Source organism: Nicotiana attenuata, unplaced genomic scaffold (genome assembly GCF_001879085.1).
Source record: "Nicotiana attenuata strain UT unplaced genomic scaffold, NIATTr2, whole genome shotgun sequence".
Taxonomy (NCBI): domain Eukaryota; kingdom Viridiplantae; phylum Streptophyta; class Magnoliopsida; order Solanales; family Solanaceae; genus Nicotiana; species Nicotiana attenuata.
The window spans coordinates 73,717-88,849 of NW_017672005.1; positions in this window are offsets into that span (position 1 = coordinate 73,717).

Genomic DNA, 15,133 nt, shown 5'->3' on the forward strand with positions numbered 1-15,133 from the left:
TTGATCGCATTTGGAGTGGCTTATTTCCTGAGCAGTTCCTATTGGGTGAGACGAGATTAGGGGACTTAGGATCAGTGCAATCCGATTATATGAAGTATATTAAGGAGCAAAGATCATTATTTAGTTCAGAATGTGGTAATGTTTCTTGTCAGAAGTATAGACTCAATGATTAGTTGACTCGGCAGTTGATTATGAATTTCGGCACATCTCATCCGTCGTGGCGGTATTGTAAGAGTTAGAGTAACACTTGCGTGTGTCATGAGGTGCAATGGGAGGATCTGATTCGTAAAATTTTGGGCTAAGTGGATCAGAAAATATTATTGTGGTCCTGTGGGTTAAGTATTGCAAAGTAAGAATCCAGCAAAGTTATGCCGTCGTGTTTGAGTTCAGCACGTAGTGATTGATACGGTGATCGTATGTCGGAAACAGGCCTGGCATAGAATTTCGGAAGTTGGAATTGGGCTCTAAGGCTTATTCGTTGAATAAAAAGGGAATATCTTCAGAAATTCTCGAGCTAATGTGCTCAACTAAGTTGTGGTAGCACGGAAGGTGCATGAGGTGCTAAACAGTGATTTCAGACTACTTCACTGTAGTTCTCAGCACGTTCGAGGACGAACGTATGTTTAAGTGGGAGAGAATGTAACGACTCGACCGGTCGTTTTTGAGACCTAGCACGCCATTCAGAAGTCTGAGACCGTGAGCAGCTTCATTTCAGGTATTGTGACTTGTACGTGTGGTCGGAATTGAATTTCGGGAAGTTCAGAGTTAATTTAGGAGTATTCTTATTTTGGAAGCTTAAAGTTGAAAGAATGAACTAGGATTAGAATTTTGAGTAAACGACCTCGGAATTGGGATTTGAAGGTTCCAGCAGGTTCGTATGATGATTTCGGACTTGGGCGTATGCCCGGTTCGGGTTTTGGATAACCCGGGAGCGTTTTGGCGCCTATTGTGGAAGTTAGCATTTTAGAAGAAATTTCATAAGTTTGGCTTGAAGAGCATTTCAGTGTTATCAATGTCCGTTTGGGATTCCGTGACTGTGAATAGCTCCGTATGGTGATTCTGGAGTTGGGGGCGCGATCGGAAGTGAATTCGGAGGTCTGTAGGTCATTTTGGAGCCATTTGGCTAAAGATAGGAATTTGAAGGTTTTTGAGAAGTTTGACCGGAGGTTGACTTTTTGATATCGGGGTCAGAATCCGATTCCGAAAGTTGCAGTAGGTCCGTAATGTCAAATATGACTTGCGTGCAAAATTTGAGGTCAATCGGACGTGATTTGATAGGTTTAAACATCGGAAATAGAAGTTGGAAAGTTCAAAGTTCATAAAGATTGAATTGGGGTATAATCCATGATTTTCGTGTTGTTTGATGTGATTTGAGGCCTCGAGCAAGTTCATAATGTGTTTTGGGACTGGTGGGTGTGATTGGTTGGGGTCCCGGGGGCCTCGGGTGGATTCCAGGTGGTTAACGGATCGAAAATGGATTTTTGGGAAGGCTGAGGTTTGCTGATTGCTGGTATTTCCGCTTCTGCGGAAATGGGACCGCAGAAGCGGCCCCGCAGAAGCGGTAGAGGGAGCCGCAGAAGCGGAATTGTTCGAAGGTTCGTGGACCGCAGTTGCGGTCAAGGTTCCGCAGAAGCGGGACCGCATCTGCGGAAGTGATATCGCAGAAGCGAAAGGGGCCAGGCCCAAGGAAGCCGCATAAGCGGCCAAAATTCGCAGAAGCGACATCCGCAGAAGCGGAAAATGCACCGCAGGTGCGAAAATCGCTGGTGGCAGAGGAGTTGTTTTAAAGTCAGATTTTGCTCATTTCACCCCTTTTCTTCACTTCATTTGGCGATTTTTGGAGAGCTTCAAAGAGGGATTTCGTCATCTATGTCAAGGTAAGTTACTCCTCATTTTCAAGTTAAATACATGATTATATCATGGATTTAGGCATAAAAATTGTGGGGAAATTGGTGTTTTTAGAAGAAGACCTAGAAATTTATAAATTGGAATTTAGCCACGAATTTGAGCATGGAATTAGGAGTAAATTGTATATTTGAGCTAGTAAAGTCATGGGTAAGCTTTATCTTCGAAAAATTCGGATTCCGGGCACGTGGGCCCGAGGCCATTTTGGTCATTTCACTAAGCGGAGTTGGGAATTTGTATAATTTGAATTGTTAACGAGTATTCGAGTATGTTCTCATTAGTTTGTCGTTAATTGGCTAGTTTTGGTGCAATGTGCATCGGTTCAAGCCTTCGGAAAAATGTAGAATGTAGATTATGAGTCTTCGGAGCGAGGTGAGTCTCCTTTCTAACCTTGTAAAAGGGAATTGTCCCCCTAGGTGAAATAATTGATTATGTGCTCCTATATGTGGGGGCTACGTACGCACGAGGTGACGAGAGTCCGTGCGTAGCTACTATTATGCTATTGTCCGGGTAGATAGGACCCAAAAGCATGTTATACTTGGATTAATTGTGAACCCATGGATAGCCTGAATTGCTTAAATCACATTGAATTAGTAAGTAAATTTCTAAAAGGACTAAACTTCATTTCTTAAAGGTTGTTAAAGGAGAATTGGTATTATTTGGATAATTATTCCCCGATAAATTCTTAATTGGCTACTTGAGCATGTATTTTATGTATACCTGCGTCGCATGCATGATTCGCGAGCAGGGTATGTGTTTATTTATGGAACGAGCCGAACGCCTCGGCAGATTAAATAGATGCATCTATGGTTCGTGCCGTTCGACCCTCGGCAGTGCACAATTTACATTTCTGTTGGATCGGGCCGTCGCCTCGGTGTGATTTGCGCATGTTATTTGTCGCTTGAGAATTTTTAAACGTGAAATTTGCTAGCCGTGGCTTGATATAAATTAAAAAGATAATAAAGAGTAAATCTTGAAAATCCTTTGTTAATTGTTAAAAGGTGTTTACCTGTTTTACAGCTTCGTGAATTAGAACATGCTATATGAATCCATGATTTCCTCACACATTTAGTATATTATTATTGGACCGCTAGTGAGTGTCCAGGTTGACCATCTCGTCTCTATCTCTTCGGGGTTAGGCGGGATACTCACTGAGTACACATTGATTACGTACTCATACTACACTTCTGTGCATTTTTGTTGCACAGGTATATTTTACATCTGATAGCAGCACGGATGATTTGGGGACTATGTGAGCTTCATTGTTCGAGGCGACCCGCAGCTAGTGTAGTTCCCTTCCCGTACTTTATTTATTTATTTCCGGTCCACTGTACTTCAGACAGATATTGTATTTTTATTTTCCTTATCAGTAGTTGGTCATGCACTTGTGACACCGGGTTCTGGGATGGTTTTTCGAAAGATGTGTATTAATAGTTATTTCTTAATTTAAATCGAAACAGAGATTGTTTTATATATGAAAAATGGAAGGAAAACCCTTAGATTTTCAAAGGTATTAAAAGAGGACTTAATTGATAATTTAGTTGGCTTGCCTGACAATGGTGTCCGGTGCCATCGCGACCAGTAGTGGATTTGGGTCGTGACAGCATATGCCCAGAATCAAATTCGAAAGTCCCTAACTTGATTTATCATAATTTGCTGAAAACTAGCAATTTAAAGGTTTAAAGAATCCCTAAATTTGACCATGAGTTGACTTTGTTGCCACAAGGATCGCATTTTGGTTCCGGAACTTGGTATAAGTTTATTTCAGTATTTATGACTTGTCTATAAAATTTGGTGCAAAACGGAGTTGATTTGACGTGATTCAGACTTCCGATTTAGAAATTGCATGTTCTTAAGTTTCATTGAAAATTTCATTCGTTTTGGTGTTCAATTCGTGGTTCTAGGTGTTATTTTGGTATTCTGATCACGCAAGCAAGTTCATGTGATGTTTTTACACTTGTGTTCATATTTGATTTGGACCTCGAGGGGCTCAGGTGAGTTTCGGATATGCTACAGACCATTTGAACTTAGGAAAATTTCTGGTTTTTGAAGTCTACTGTCATCTGGTGTATTCTTCTTCACGATCGCGAAGATACTCCCGTGATCACGAAGAGTAATCTGGCTTGGGGAGGCTTTTCTTCATCGCTAACGCGGACAGCCTTACGTGGATACGTAGTGTTGAGGGACCTAGGAAGGGGGAACTATGGCTTGCTCTATGCGAACGCGAGCCCTGGCTCGCGAATGTGAAGGACAGGGGGGAGAAGCCTTAGCGGACACGTGAGGAAACTCGCGAATGCGTGGGCCATTTGGGCCGCTGTGCATCGCGAACACGGTGATCACTCCGCGTTATCGAAGATACTCCTGCGATCACGAAGAGTAATCTGGGCTGGGGAGGCTTTTCTTCATTGCTAATGCGGACAACCTTATGCAAACGCGTAGTGTTGAGGGACTTGGGAAGGGCGATCTGTGGTTTGCTCTACTCGAACGCGAGCCTTGGCTCGCGAACGGAAGGACTGGGGAGGAGAAGCCTTCGCGAACACGTGAGGAAACTTGCGAATGCGTGGGCCATTTGGGCCACTGTGCATCGCGAACACGGCAGGCCCTTCGCGAACGCGAAGAAGGCCTGACGCCCAGTCACTTAAATATTTCAAACACATGATTTCACCCATTTTTTACCAACTTTTCATTAGAGCTCGGCCTAGAGGCGATTTGGAGAGAAATTTTATCATCCTTTCATAGGTTAGTGTACTTTAAATTACTTTCTTCCATTTCCATCATCACCCACTAATTTCTAGCCTTAATCTATGTTCCTTCATGGTTGAAAATTAAGGATTTGGGAAGAATTGGGGGTTTTGTAAATTTGGAATTTAGACCTCAAATTGAGGTCGTATTTTGAAACTAATTACATGCTCGGGAATGAATGGGTAAACGGGTTTTGGTTTGAATCTCGTGTTTTGACCAAGCGGGCCTGGGGTTGACTTTTGTTGACTTTTTGGGAAAAGCGTAAAGATCTTAACTTTGTGTATTGTAATTGATTTCCCTGGCATTAGTTGATATTATTGAGCTGGTTTTGGTTAGATTCGATTAGTTTAGAGGCGGAGTTTAGAGGAAAGGCCCCGGTAGAGCTTTGATTTGCTTGCGAAACGAGCTGGTAAGTGTTGGGTCTAACCTTGATTTGAGAAAATTAGGAACCAGCTATGTGCTATGTGAAATTCATGTATAGCGGTGTACATGCGAGGTGACGAGTGTATATACGTCATCAAATACTTATTTCCATGCTTTTTCCGTATTTAATTAATTATTTTATTACATGTCTTCACTGTTACATGCTTTAATTGCTTCATATGCCTTAATTTACTACTTGTCGTTTATTATTCTCGTATTAAAATGTTAGATTTCTCACATGCTTCCATGATTTAGTTGCTACTTGCCTTAATTGCCTTACTAGTTCACTTCAACTGTCATATATTCGGCTTGTCTCGTTGCTTAGTTTAAATTGTAGCACTTCTTGATTTGGTAAGAGATTTCCTTTATGTCTTTGCTTTCTTATTCTTTATTCGTAGAGATTCTTGGAAATTAAGTTGCGGAATTTGTTACATTTATTGATTTTGCTTATGGATCGGGTTGCATGCCGCAACAGGTGAAATAAGGGAGGATTGATATTGATATGGTAGGATCGGGTAGCACGCCGCAATAGGTGAAATAAGGGAGGATTGATATGGTGAAATAAGGGAGGATTATGATATTGATTCTGATTATATGGTGGGATCGGATTGCGTGCCGCAACGAATATTACTTGTTATTATTGATATTGATATGGGGAAATAAGGGAGGATCGTGTTTGTACGGTGGGATCGGGTTGCACACCGCAACGGATTGTGTGTTTGTATTCCTTGATGTATTGTGATGGCTTCGGTGTTTTCACACGAGATTTTGAGGATTCGGTATTTCGGGTTTACTGATTTTGAGGATTGAGTTTAATTTCATAAATTAACTACCTTATCTTCCGTATTCCTTTCCTGATATTGTTACTACTCTGCGTATAGGTTACTGTAAGTGACCCGCCTTAGCCTTGTCACTACTTTTTGAGGTCAGGCTTGACACTTACGGAGTACATGGGGTCGGTCGTACTCATACTACACTGCACTTCTTGTGCAGATTCTGGAGTCGGTCCTAGTGACGGTCAATAGATTGCTCGAATTTACCATCGGACGGAGACTTGAGGTATAACTGCTCGGCGTTCGCAACCCTGAAGTCTGCTTCTACCTTATCCTGGCTGTTTATTTCTTTTCAAATAGTTTTACTTCATTCAGGCCACTATCTGTGTAATTCTAGTAGTCGCTCGTGTACTTGTGACACCAAATCTGGGGTTGTATCTAGATATTGCGGTTGTTATGACTTTTCGCACTTTATTTCAATTTTATTTCAGTTATCTCAGTTTAACTGGTATCAGTTAAATTATTTTATTAAAAATGGCTAAAAATTATTCTAATGTTGGCTTGCCTAGAAAGTAAAATGTTAAGCGTCATCACGGTCCCGAGGGTGGGGATTCCGGGTTGTGACAAGTTGATATCATAGCACTAGGTTGCCTAGGTCTCACGAGTCACAAGCAAGCTTAATAGAGTCTGGAGGATTGGTATGGAGACATTTGTAATTATATCACAGAGGCTATGGAGTTTAGGAAAAATGTCACTTATTTCTTACTCTATCGTGCGATTTTATCCTATCATTGATAATTGAACCCTTTTATTCTTGTTCTCTAGGAGATGGTGAGAACACGCATTGCATCTGCCGCCGGACAAGAGCAGGATCCCCCCGTGGCAACTACGACTAGGGGAAAAGGTCGCGGCCGAGGTCGCGCTAGAGGCAGGGCAGAGCTCAGCCTAGAGCTCGAGCAGCAGCACCCATAGTGGAGCCTCAGGTGGATTTTAAGGAGGAGGTTCCAGCTCAGACTGTATCCGTCGGACTAGCTCAGGTTCCGGAGGGGTTCATAGCCACTCTATTGCTTCAGGACGCTATAGTCCATTTGGTGGGCCTTATAAAGAGTGTGAGCCAAACCGGTACATTCCTGGTGGCACCAGCCTTCTCTCGGGTTGGGGGAGGAGCACAGACTCCCGCTACTCACACCCCTGAGTAGGTGGCTCCCTATTATCAAACTCCAGTAGCCCTGCCAGTTGGGGTAGTTCAGCCGGTTGCTGCAGCACAGGCCGGTGATTGGCCCGCTTTATCTTCTGAGGCTATGTTGAGGTTGGATAAGTTCACCAAGCTCTTTCCTGTTCATTTCAGTGGTGCATCTTCTGAAGACCCACATGATTTTCTGGACCGATGCCACGAGGTGTTGCGCAACATGGATATAGTTGAGACCAATGGTGTCGATTTTGCAGCATTTCATATGACTAGTTCCGCCAGGAGATGGTGAAGAGATTACATGTTTTGGCTAGACCAGCTAGGTCGCCTGCACTTAACTGGGATTAGTTCTCACAGTTATTTCTCGAGAAGTTCATTTCTGTCACCCTGAGAGAGGAGTAACGCAGGTAGTTTGGGCGTCTTCAGCAGGGTAGTATGACTGTCACCCAGTACGAGACCCGATTTGGGGACCTAGCTCGCCATGCCACTATCTTGCTTCCTACTGAAAGGGAGAGAGTGAGGAGATTTATTGATGGGCTCACTTACACTATCAGGCTTCAGATGGACAAGGAGACAGGGAGTGATATTTCCTTCCAGACTATCATAGATATTGCTAGACGGATCGAGTTGGTTCATGCTCAAGAGAGGAGGCCGGTGTCAAATAAGAGGCCTCGTCATTTCGGTAGTTTCAGTGGTGCCTCATCTGGAGGAAGGGCCATCCTCGTAGGCCATTTCATTCAGCGCTTCAGGCATCTTATAGTGTTTCAGTAAGTCGTGGTCCTTATGTGCCCCGGGCAGCCAGCCTATAGTGCACCATCAACTCCTATTAGTGCACCTCCGATTCAGAGCTATCACCATGGTTATTCGGCCCGTTCGGGTCAGCTTCTGCGTCAGCAGCCACAGTAGCAGGATGGGTGTTTTGAGTGTGGTGGTATTGGTCACATTCGGAGGTTATGTCTGAGATTATTGGCATGCCACAGCAGAGTTCTCGTGCCATAGTTCGAGCACCGGTTGCTCTACTGCCATTATTCATGCGCTGAAGATTTGGAGGCACTATCTTTACAGCGTTTCGTGCGAGGTATTCACGGATCATTGGAGTCTATAGTATTTTTTCAAGCAAAAGGATCTTAACTTCAAGCATATGAGGTGGTTGGAGCTGTTGAAAGACCATGATATCACCATTTCGTATCATCCCGAGAAAGTCAATGTGGTGGCCGATGCCTTGAGTAGAAAGGTAGTGAGTATGGATAGCCTTGCGTATATCCCAGTTGGGGAGAGGTCTCTTGCAGCAGATGTTCAGGCTTTGGCCAATCAGTTCATGAGGCTGGATGTTTTACAGCCTAGTCGTGTGCTAGCTTGCATAGTCGCTCGGTCTTCCTTGTACGAGCGCATCAGAGAGCGTTAGTATGATGACCCTCATTTGTTTATCCTTAAGGACATGGTGCGGCACGGTGGTGCCAAGCAGGTTAGTATTGGAGATGATGGGGTTTTGCGGATGTAGGGTCATATTTGTGTGCCCACTGTGGATGGGCTTCATGAGTTGATTCTTGAGACCCGGTATTCTATTCATCCTGGTGAGGCCAAGATGTATCAGGACTTTGCGGCACCATTATTGGTGAAGAAGGATCAAGAAGGATATAGTTGCATATGTAGCTCGGTATCTAAATTGACAGCAAGTAAAGTACGAGCATCAGAGGCCTGGTGGTTAGCTTCAGAGGTTAGAGATTCCTGAGTGGAAGTGGGAGCGTATCACCATAGATTTTGTTGTTGGACTCCCACAGATTCAGAAAAAGTTCGACACGGTATGGGTCATTGTGGACAGGTTGACCAAGTCGGCATATTTCATTCCAGTGGCAGTTACCTAGACGGATGGTGTGGAGTTGACTACATCATTTCACCCCCAAATGGACGGGCAGCCCGAGCGCACTATTTAAATATTGGAGGATATGCTTCGCGCTTGCGTTATGGATTTCGAGGGTTCTTGGTATCAGTTCTTGCCGCTTGTGGAATTTGCCTACAACAACAGCTACTAGTCGAGCATTTAGATGGCTCCCTATGAGGCATTGCGGGAGGCGGTGTCATTCGCCAGTTGGACGGTTCGAGCCGGGGAATGCTCGATTTTTGGGTACAAATTTAGTACATGATGCCTTGGATAAGGTCAAGATTATTCAGGATCGACTTCGCACCGCTCAGTCTAGGCAGAAGAGTTATGCCGACTGTAGAGTTCGTGATGTTGCATTCATGGTTAGATAGAGGGTATTGCTTTGAGTTTCACCCATGAAGGGTGTGATGAGGTTCGGAAAGAAGGGCAAGCTGAGCCCTAGGTATATCGGACCCATTGAGATTCTTAAGAGAGTGGGTGAGGTAGCCTACAAGCTCGCATTGCCACCTAGTTTTTCTGTAGTCCATCCATGTTCCATGTGTCCATGCTCCGGAAGTATCACGGTGATTCATCCCATGTGTTAGATTTCAGCTCAGACCAATTGGACAAGGATTTGACTTATCAAGAGGAGATGGACATTCTAGTCCGGCGGGTCCGGCAGTTGTGGTCTAAGAGTTATCCTTCATTTTGAGTGTAGCGGAGAGGTCAGTCGATCGCGGCAGCCACGTGGGATTTCGAGTCGGACATACGAAGTAGATATCCACACCTTTTCGCCAGTCCAGGTACTTTTCTATGTCCGTTCGAGGATGAACGTTTGTTTCGAGGTGGAGAATGTGATGACCTAATAGGTCATTTATAGTTTCACCCTTCATTTCTATGTTCTGAAACCTCGAATATTTTTGTTTAGCCTTTCTCGATTTGCGTGCGCACTGTGTGTCTTTTTTCCAGAAGGTTTTTAAGAGAAAATTGATAAAAATATGAAATCGTATCTTAAAACTCATTTGAGTTGAGTACGGTCAACGTTTTTTATAAATATAATTGGATCTGTATTTTGATGGTCCCAGTGGGTCCGTATCGTGATTTGGGACTCGGGCGTATGCCTGAAATCGAATTCGGAAGTCCCTAACTTGATTTATCATTATTTATTGAAAACTAGTAATATAAAGGTTTTAATAATCCCTAAATTTGACCATGAGTTGACTTTGTTTCCACCGGGTTTGGATTTTGGTTCCGGAACTTGGTATAGGCTTGTTTCAGTATTTATGACTTGTCTGCAAAATTTGGTGCAAAAGGGAGTTGACTCGACGTGATTCGGACGTCCGGTTGAGAAACTGCATGTTCTTAAGTTTCATTGAAAATTTCATCCATTTTGGTGACCGATTCGTAGTTCTAGGTGTTATTTTTGTGTTTTGATCACGCGAGCGAGTTCGTATGATGTTTTAACACTTGAGTGCATGTTTGGTTTGGATCCCGAGGGGCTCAGGTTTTCTGGTTTTTGAAGTCTACTGTCATCTGGTGTATTCTTCTTCACGATCGCGAAGATACTCCCGTGATCACGAAGATACTCCCGCTATCACGAAGAGTAATTCGGGTCAGGAAGGCTTTTCTTCATCACGAACGCGGACAGCCTTACGCGAAGGGACCTAGGAAGGGGGATTTGTGGTTTACTCTACGCGAATGCGAGCCCTGGCTCGCGAACGCGAAGGCCTGGGGAGAGAAGACTTCACTAACGCGTGAGGAAACTCACGAACGCGTAAGCTATTTGGGCCGGTGTGCATCGCGAACGCGGCAAGCCCTTCGCGAACGCGAAGAAGGCCTGAAGCCCAATCACTTAAATATTCCAAACACTGGATTTCACCCATTTTTCATCATCTTTTCATTGAGCTCAGCCTAGAGGCGATTTGGAGGAGAAATTTCATCATCATTAGTGTACTTTAACTTATATTCTTCCATTTTCATCATAACCCACTAATTTCTAGCCTTAATATATGTTCCTTCATAGTAGAAAACGAGGGATTTGGAAAGAATTGGGGGGGGGGGGGTTGTAAATTTGGGTTTTAGACCTCAAATTGAGGACGGATTTCGAAATTAATTACATACTCAGGCTTGGGGGTGAATGGATAAATGAGTTTTGGTTCGAATCTCGAATTTTGACCAAGCGAGCTCGGGATTGACTTTTGTTGATGTTTTTGGGAAAAGTGTAAAGATCTTAACTCTATGCATTGTAATTGATTTCCCTAGCATTATTTGATATTATTGAGTCTATTTTAGTTAGATTCAATTGGTTTGGAGGCAGCTTTTAGAGGAAAGGCCCCGGTAGAGCTTTGATTTATTTGCGGAGCGAGGTAAGTTTTGGGTCTAACCTTGATTTGGAGGAATTAGGAATTCTTGAGCTATGTGCTATATGTGATTCCTGTGTAGCAGCGGCGTATATGCGAGTGACGAGTGTATATACGCCGCCAAAATATTTGGTTTCATGCTTTTCCGTATTTTATTAATTATTTTATTTTATGTCTTAACTGTTACATGCTTTAATTGCTTCCTATACCTTAATTTGCTACTTGTCATTTATTATTCTCATATTAAAATGTCAGATTTCTCCCATGCTTCCATGATTTAATTGCTACTTGCCTTAATTTTCTTACCGGTACACTTCAATTGCCATATATTAGGCTTGTCTCGTTGCTTAGTGTAAATTCTAGCACTTCTTGATTTGGTACGAGATTTTCTTTATGGCTTTGCTTTCGTATTCTTTATTCGTAGAGATTCTTGTGAATTAGTTGCGGAATTTATTACATTTATTGATTTGCTTATGGATCAGGTTGCACGCTGTAACAGGTGGAATAAGGGAGGACTGATATTGATATGGTGGGATCGGGTTGCACACCGCAACAGGTGAAATAAAAGAAGATTGATATGGTGAAATAAGGGAGGATTATGATATTGATTCTGATTATATGGTGGGATCGAGTTGCGCGCCGAAACGGATATTACTCTTTATTATTGATATTGATATGGTGAAATAAGGGAGGATCGTGTTTCGGTAGGATCGGGTTGCGCGCCGCAATGGATTGTGTTTTTGTATTCCTTGTTGTATTGTGATGGCTTCGGTGTTTTCATACATGATTCTGAGGATATGGTACTCATGGTTTACTGATTTTTAGGATTGAGTTTAATTTCATAAATTAACTACCTTATTTTCTGTATTCCTTTCCTGTTATTATTGTTACTCTGCATACAAGTTATTGTAAGTGACCCACCTTAGCCTCGTCACTACTTCGTCGAGGTTAGGCTCGACACTTACAGAGTACATGAGGTCAGTTGTACTCATACTACACTCTGCACTTCTTGTGCAGATTTTGGAGTCGGTCCCAGCAGCGGTCAATATGGACGGAGACTTGAGGTACAGCTGCTCGGCATTCGCAGCCTTGAAGTTCACTTCTACCTTATCCTGGCTATTTATTTCTTTTCAGACAATTTTACTTCATTCAGGCCATTATCTGTATTATTGTAGTCACGTGTGCACTTGTGACACCATGTCACGACCCCAACCCGGTCGTGATGGCGCCCAACACAGTGCTAGGCAAGCCCGACCAATTCAACACTCTCAATCCCTCATATAGAGTTCATTACCAATTAACAGAGCTTAAATACCAAATTAACATGATTACAAATCTGTAACAGTAGATAAAATGTGCGGAAATCAAGAAAATATCACTACAAATCCCATCGATCTGGTGTCACGAGTCAAGAGCCTCTAATACAAGTCTGGGGAAACAGCCTAAACAAAAGATAGTCTAAAATGCTGAAAGTAAAGAGGATAGAGGGAGAAATCGGGTCTGCGAATGCCAAGCAGCTACCTCGATGACTCCGGTGAGATCTGAATGGCAGCAATAGCTCAATCTACGCCTCCGGAATACCTGTATCTGCACGCATGGTGCAGGGAGTAAAGTGAGTACTCCGACTCAGTGAGTAATAGCAATAAATAATGACTGACGAAAAGAAATCTCGTAAAAAGCACTAAGCAATTCTATATCAAAGCAGTAAGAACATTTAAACAGCAACTGAATGAAGAAACCAGGTAAACATCCTTTAAGCCAGTACTCAACTCATTTACTCCTCACGATTGCCGAAATCATAATTATACCGCTGCAGCGTGCAGCCCGATCCATATAGTATACTGCTGGGGCGTTCAGCCCGATCCATATATATATATATATATATATATATATATATATATATATATATATATATATATATATATATATATATACACACACTACTACGCATGCAGCCCGATCCAATAATAATAGTCGACTGCGCTCACTGGGGGTGTGCAGACTCCAGAGGGGCTCCTTCAGCCCAAGCGCTATACTACTGCGGCGTGCAGTCCGATCCATATAAATATACTGCTGCAGCGTGCAGCCCGATCAAATAATATACTGCTGTGGTATGCAGCCCAATCCGTATAATATATATATATATATACTACTGCGGCGTGCAGCCCGATCCAATACATATCAAGTACCCTCACAATGGGGTTCTCAACCCCTCTCAGTCAATAAAAACTTAGCCCCTCGGGCATACTAAGATAGGATAGGGACTCCAGCCCACATGTTACTCTCATTTTTGGTTTAGCTATTTAGAGCCAGTTCGTATTTTATTAAGCAGTTAGAAACATGACTGAGGGTATGATTTTTACCGAGTAAAGTGAGGTCGATTAGTACAAATACCCCTAAGGGTTCTACAGGTCGGCACAAGGCCCCAAACATGGCAACTAGCCCAAACTAAAATTATATTAATTAAGTCTCAGTCAAAATACAATAAAATGAGCAATCGGGATGGACCAAGTCCAAAAATCCCCAGCAGTAATGGACCCCACGCTCATTATGCGGCGTGTGTCTCACCTCAACATAGCACTACGTTGTGCAAATCCGGTGTTTCAAACCCTCAGTACATCATTTATAACCATTACTCACCTCAAGCCGGCCAAAGTCCTAGATCGCTATGCCCTTGCCTCGCAAATCAACCTCCTCGCGCTTCGAATCTGGCCAAGACCACAACGAATACGTTACAATAGGCTAAGGGAATATAACCCAATCGAAAAGACTCGAAAAACATGGAAATTCACGAAGTTGGCAAAACCCGAGCCCCGGGCCCACTTCTCGAAAAATCAAAAAATTGACATCACCTGATTCCTCATCTCCCCACGAGTCTATACATATCAAATTTACCAAAATCGGAGTCCATTTGACCCCTCAAATTCCGCTTTGAAACGCCAAATTCCCAAGCCCTAGCTTTACCCTCTTTTGATGAATTTCAACAAATTTCCATGTTAATTCTACCATAGATTCATATATTTAGGCCAAAGGACTTACCTCCAATCACACCTAGTCGAAATCCCCTTCAAATTCCGTCCAAGAGCTCTCAAGTTCGCTTAAAAATGGTGGAATTAGACTTAAGCTCGCGGAACAAATGAGCCTTAAAACCCTTCTAATAACAGGGATTTTTCGCATCTGCGGTTCACCTCCGCATCTGCGACTACCGCTTCTGCGGTTAATTTCCGCTTCTGCGGATTTCCGCTTCTGCGGTCCTCTACCACATATGCGGACCTCGCTCCTGCGGGTTATTGTCCGCTTCTGCGGAAATGCCTAATCCACCCGCCTCTGCTTCCGCGACACAACTACCGCATCTGCGGCCTCGCAGATGCGGCTTCCCTTCCGCATCTGCGGAATCTTCCAGTCAAGCCATAGACCGCACCTGCGAACCTCCTCCCGCACCTGCCCAACCGCATCTGCGGTTCCTTTTTCCGCAGGTGCGGAAATACCAGATACCAGACCTGCAGCAATCTTACCAAGTCCAAAAATCATCCCGATGGCCATCCGAAATCACCCCGAGGCCCCCGGGACCTCAACCAAAAGTGCAAACATGAACCAACACCTTATTAAAACTTGCTCGAATCATCAAAACACCACAAATAACACATAAACCATCAAATTACATCAAATTCAAGCCTAAACTCATCCAAATCTTTCGAAACTCGCATTCGATCAAAAACCCAACCAAAACACCTCCGAATGATCTTAAATTTTGCACATACATCCAAAATACGCCTCGACGAAGCTACAGCAACTCTCAGAATTCCATTCCGACCCTCCGGATCAAATACTCACCTATCAACCGGAACTTACGCCAAAAACTAACTAACTTACGCCAACT